Here is a 6456-nt window from a genome sequence, read left to right as displayed (position 1 = left end):
GTGAGGGAAGGTTACTCTACACCTTTTTTATTAGTAAATGGTGTTAAAACTAAAATTCGTTTTTCTTATTCAACTACTGATGATATAGATCTTGCAAAATGGAATGCCAAGAGCTTGAACTATTTTTTATGTGCCTTAAAATCAAAAGGCTATATGTTTGTTTCCACTTATTTGGCTGGAAAAGAAATTTGGGATAGACTATGAATAGAATATAAAGATACAAATGAAGTTAAATAATCTAGACTTATTATTCTCTTGCATGACTATAAATTTTTCCAAATGAAACCTTGCAAAAATATTTCTAAAGTGTATACTATGACACTAATTGTTACATCCCTGCATGCCTTACGAAGAGAACTAACAAATTATGAAAAACGTTAACTAGATTCTCAGTTGTTTACCTTCTTCCTTTGGTGCAAAAATTACTATCATTAATAAATCTATAGAATTAAAAGTTTATTCAATCGATAACTCACTTGGATCACTCATTGCTTATGAGCAAGGAGTAAACCAAAGGCAGGTTGATGCGGGTGAGAAGAAAAAGAAACAACTATAGCCTTAAAGGCTAATGAATCTAACACTGACTACTCTGGTTCTAAAAATGTTTATATTGCTTAAATAACTAGGCAATTCAAGAGCTGCTTGAGAAAAAGAAAAAGCATCATCATAAATGGAATAAAGGTAAGAATAATAAAAATTCTAAAGTTTCTTCCTATGTTATTTATTTTGATTGCAAAAAGCTAGGGCATCTTAAGTCTGATTACCAAACTCTAAAAACTACCCAAGTAAGGAGAAGGGTGAGAATAAACTTAAGCTCAAGAAATATAAGAAAATGATCCAAAAGGATTTCTTTGTGGACTCAGCATCAGACTCCTTTAAAACTAAAGCAGAAGAGGAGGTAATGAACCTATATTTAATGGCTTATGAACATCTTGATCACTCAGATCAAGAAGAGGTATGTGAGCTTACTTATGATCAATTACTTAAAGTTTTTGAAAAAATTCATTCTTCATATAAGAAGCTCAAGACACTGCATGCTAGCCTTAAAATTGATTTTTTAACTATACAAAAAGAGCATGAATGCTTGAGAAAAGATCATTCCAATTTAGATAGCATTCATATAACTTTACCTTATGAATTTGATGAATTGAATAAAAAGCATATCTATTTAACTAATGAGCATTATTCCTTGAAAATTACATGTTAAATAAGGAAATGCATACAAAAGATTAGAAACTCTTGTATCTGAAATACATAATGAGAAGCATGCATTGAAAGTTGAAAATTCAAATCTTAAAAGTGCAAACCTATTTTTACAAATCAAAATTAATGCTTTAAATGAAATTAAAAAACCACCTACACTTGAAGATTTTTATAATCCATCACAACAACATGCATCATTCAAACCTAGGAAGAGGCACCATAACCAAAATATATTAATAAATCCTTTTATCGATGTTAGATGTTTTTCTCGTGGCATGTTAGACATATCTCCCACACTTGCACCATTCACTGTAGAACACATTTGGTGTGGAGACCAAAACATCAAAACTCACATCATAACATTCATGTATTTCATTGTTCTTTCCATAAGATGGGACCCAAGCCTATTTGGATTCCTAAATCTAACATTTGATGATTTTGTAGGGGTGCTCTCATAGAAGGCCTCATGAGAGCATAAGATACCTAGATAGCGAATGTTCAAGGAATATAACTGGAGATGCAAATCAATTGAATTTGCTAGAGTCTAGGGTAGGAGGTAAGGTAACACTTGGAGATAACAACACCATGAGAGTTCTAGGGTCATGCATAATTGGGAACTCTAAAAATATTATTATTGAAAATGTTTTACTAGTCTATGGCTTGAAATAGAATATGCTCAGCATCAATTAGCTCTGTGATAGAGGCTTCAGTATAAACTTTTTATCTACCAGCTACATAATAAAATTAAATAATAACATTATTTTTTAAGGAGAAATGATAAAAAATATCTACATGTTTGATTTAAATTGCATTAAATCTAATAATGCACTTTACTTAAAAAATGATGTTGATGAATCTTGTTTGAGGCATAGGAGATTGTGTCATGTAAATATAGAAAACCTTAGGAAAATCACCCAAATAGTCTTAGTGATAGGAATCCCCAAACTAGAGCTCATAAAAGATCACGTGTGATGCTTGTCTATTAGGGAAACAAGTAAAATCCCTTTTTCACTAAATTAAGGATATTAATAATATCAAACCCTTAGAAGTCCTACACAAGGATCTTTTTGGATCTCTCAGCACTGTAAGCATAGGAGGGTAATTTTGTTAAGACGTGATTGTTGATGATTATTCAAGGTTTACTTGGGTTAGATTCCTACCTCATAAAAGTGAATCATTCAAGGTGTTTAAGTCTTTTTCCACTTGGATTAATAGGAAGCTAAGTTATGAAATTCTAACCATTCATAGTGATTATAGAGGAGAATTTGAAAATGGAAAATTGAAATCTTTTTATAAGAAGCAAGGAATAGACCACAACTTTTTATCACCTAGAACCCCCAGTAGAACACGATTGTTGAAAGAAAGAATAGGACCTTGGTAGAAGCCACTAGAGCCAGGTTAACTGAATACTCACTTCCAAAATACTTTTGGGCATAAGCAATGAGTACAGCCTATTAAGTTCTAAATATGGTGAATGTTAGATCCAAACTGAATAAGACACCCTAGGAAATTTTGAAGGGTAGGACACCCAACCTCCCTCATCTCTATGTATTTGGATGTAAAGTGTTTATTCTTAATAATGGGAAGTCTCAACTATGAAAGTTTGACCCAAAATCTGATGAAGGAGTGATCCTAGGTTACTCAAGTGATGGGAAATCCTATAGAGTCTTCAATAAAAGAACATTCGTAGTTATAGAGATAACTCATGTTGTGTTTGATGAATCTAATAGATCTTGAGGGTCTATGGTAGAATAAGAGGAGGTTGTAAAAGTCACCCAAGGATTAGAAACTATAAATCTAGCGGTAATGGTAGGATCTTAAAACACTTTGCCTACAGAATAAAGATAATCTTTTAGTCATCCTAAAAAACCAATCTTAGGAGACCCTTCAAAAGGTATTAGAACTAAACATGGACTTAGAAAAGAAGTAAACCTCTCTTCCTTCATTTCAATGACTGAACCCACCAACTTAAATCAAGATTATTTGATAAATTGTTTATCTTATCCATGCAAGAAGAATTGAATTTATTTGTAAGGAATGATAATTGGGAGCTAGTTGAAAGACCTAAGGACCAAAGTGTGGTTGGAACTAAATGGGTTTTCAAAAATAAAATGACTAATTCTTGAGTAGTAGTGTGGAGTAAGACAAGATTGATGGCTAAGGGATATAATCAAATAGAAGGGATTAAATTTTGATAAGTATTTTTTCCCTGTAGCTAGATTTGAAGCTATTAGAGTGCTACTAGCCTTTGCTTGTTTTAAGTGATTCAAACTATACCAAATGGATATAAAGAGTGCCTTTTTGAATGGGGTGATAAAAAAAGATGTGTATGATGAACAACTCCCAGGTTTTGAAAACTCATAATTTCCTAATCATGTGTTCAAATTAAAAAAGGTGTTGTATGTACTAAAATAAGCACCTAGGACATGGTACGAAATGCAAGTCCATTCCTAAAAATTCCTTTATTATGGGAAGCGTAGACACTACCCTATTTTTTAAAAAGGTATAAGTTGAATTACTAATTATTCAAATTTATGTTAATGATATTTTATTTAGATCTTCTAATAAAAAACTATGCGATGAATTGTCAAAAATAATGAGTAAGGAATTTGAGATGAGTATGATGTGAGAACTTACTTACTTTTTGGGGTTTAGCATATGGTAGAAGGATGATGAATCTTTTCTTTATCAATTGAAATATAGTGATGATATCCATAAGAAATATGAAATGCATAAAGTTAAGCCAATCAACACTCCCATGAGTTCAACTATTAAGTTAAACAAGGATTCAAATGGAAAATAAGTTTATCAAAAGAAAAATAGATGAATAATTGAATCACTTCTTTACTTGACTGCTAGCAGACCTGATTGTATTTCATGCCATGGTCAAGATGTAGCTCGATTTAAGGCATATGAAACCCAACAACAACAGCAGCATGGCCATGATATGGCCTAATTTGTGGAGCATTTTTCTTATCTTCATTGATACATTCAATAGCAACCACCACCACCTCCACCTGTTCAGGGTTCCTTTTTTTACTAGTCTATCAGTATTTGTTTATGTGTGTGTACTGGTTCTCTTTTATTTATTATTATAAGTTTAGTGTTCTTCCTATTTCCTCCTTTTTTGTGATGTCAAAAGGAGGGTAGATGTTGTGGTGTTTGCTGTTGTTTTTTGTGGAATATACTTTATTTTACTATTGTTATTTTTACATCTCATTTTATTTTTTCTTTAATTAAAAATAAAATAAAATTTTCTTGCTTGATCTAAAATTTGTAATAGCAATGCTTGCCATCACCAAAAAAGGGGAGATTGTTGCAACTCTAGATCTAAATATTATTATTTTGATTATAACAAACATTCTTGTTTCTTTACCACTATTATTATTGCATATCTACTTTGTTTTCCCTACTTACTAATCTTTTAGGTACATAAAGATAACTTGCAATGTAAATCATCTCAAGATCGGGTAGAATAGAGTTTAGTCTACTTATATTTTTCTTTTTAATATATTTTCTTATCTTTCTTTAGTAAAATCTTGAATATGATGAACCCTAAGCCAAGTAACCTTGCACACACCCACTTAGGTGGAAAACTTTAGTGAGTTAGAGTATTGTTTAATTTTTTATCAAATCATCCAAGATGATTTGAAATCATATTAGACAATCATCTAAAAATAAAAATATTGATTAGGACATCCATGCTAACTTCTAGTGATAAAACCAATCATATTGAAGGATCCATATAATCTAGGATGATTAATTTATATGATAAATAATTGATGCCAATCAAAATTTATGTGTGCAGAAGGTGCACTTTTTCCCCATTAGAAAGAGAAGCTCCAGTTAGAGAGGGAAAGTTCTTTTTTTTTTTCAAATTTCTTCATTCCCAATTTTTCCTCCTTTGATTCGACAAGGTTGTAGGACATGGTGATAGATGGCTGCCAGCCATCACTGCCTTCGAATGTGAAAGAATCATCGGTAGGTGGAATGGCTATACTGAATAAGACTGAGCAAGGATGTCTGGTGACTGGAGTTGGTCATGAAGCTGAGGATGTTCGAAGACAAAGATCTTAAGGCGAACTTATCATTACTGAAAATGTTGGTTTTTATACTGAGAAGGTTAAGTATGTGGAAGGTAAGGGTAAAGATGTTTCTTTGAGTGTTGATTGAAAGACTCCACGTATTTTAAAATCTACTAGCTTCTCTCCCCCAAAATCATTTGATCCTGAGGCTTTGTCATCTTGTATGAAAATTTTTGTTAATAGATTTGGGAATTCAAATGAAATCCCTATTATTGATAGTGCAATAAATGCAAATTCCTTGAATTCGATTAACAAAAGTTGTCATAACAATATTAAGGCGACGGTGGTTCCTTTAGAGAAAGCTGTTGTAAGTAGTGATTGAAATGCTGTTCTAGTGATTGAGAATATGTCTGAGAATAGACAAGAAGCTAGCAGGTTGGCCAATCCTTGGAACCAAAAATTTTATATCAAGTTAAATTTCAATAAGGTGAATGTTGTTCTAACTGAGGATGGAAAAGCCATAAAATTAATTGAATCTTCTCAAGTTATGAATGCTAAAAGGCTAGAATATTCATTGTTGGCAAAGTTATTTGGTAGAGAAATACCATCTCATCTAGTTGCTTGGGAGTTGAGATGATAATGGGCTCTTTTTGGTCAATTTTATTTTACAACCTTAGGAATGGGTTGGTGTTTGTGCTCGTTCAAGACATTAGAAGCAATGGAAGGAGTTCTATTAGGTGGCCCATGGTTTGTAAATGGTAACATTGTAGGACTGGAAAGGCGGTCGACTGAATTTTCTCCTAGCTCAATGAAAGGATTGACTTCACCTATATGGATTATAATGCCACAATTGCCTTGGGACGAAAATAATGTTGTTATGATTTCTTCTAGGATGGGTCTTCCATTGATGTTGGATGGGAACATGTTTTAATGGGGTAGGAGGGAGTTTGTAAGGGTTTGTATTCGTGTGGAGCTAGACAAACCTCTTCCCATGGGTGTTTGGGTGGAAGGGATGGCTGGAAGGTTTTTTCAAAAGGTTAAATAAGAGAGATATCATCTTTTTGTTATGAATGTGGTATGATTGGCCAGGATAAAAGTATTTATAAAAAGGCAAGTGTGGTGGTGAAAAATAATGTGGAGGCTACAAAAATCTAGTTCAAGGAAACCATACTAAGATAGCATAAGAGATGGAGGTTAAAGACACTTATGGACCTTGGGTCCATGTTAA

The sequence above is a fragment of the Dendrobium catenatum genome, unplaced genomic scaffold (genome assembly GCF_001605985.2).
Source record: "Dendrobium catenatum unplaced genomic scaffold, ASM160598v2 fragScaff_scaffold_1392, whole genome shotgun sequence".
NCBI lineage: Eukaryota > Viridiplantae > Streptophyta > Magnoliopsida > Asparagales > Orchidaceae > Dendrobium > Dendrobium catenatum.
Note: the sequence above shows the minus strand (reverse complement) of the source record.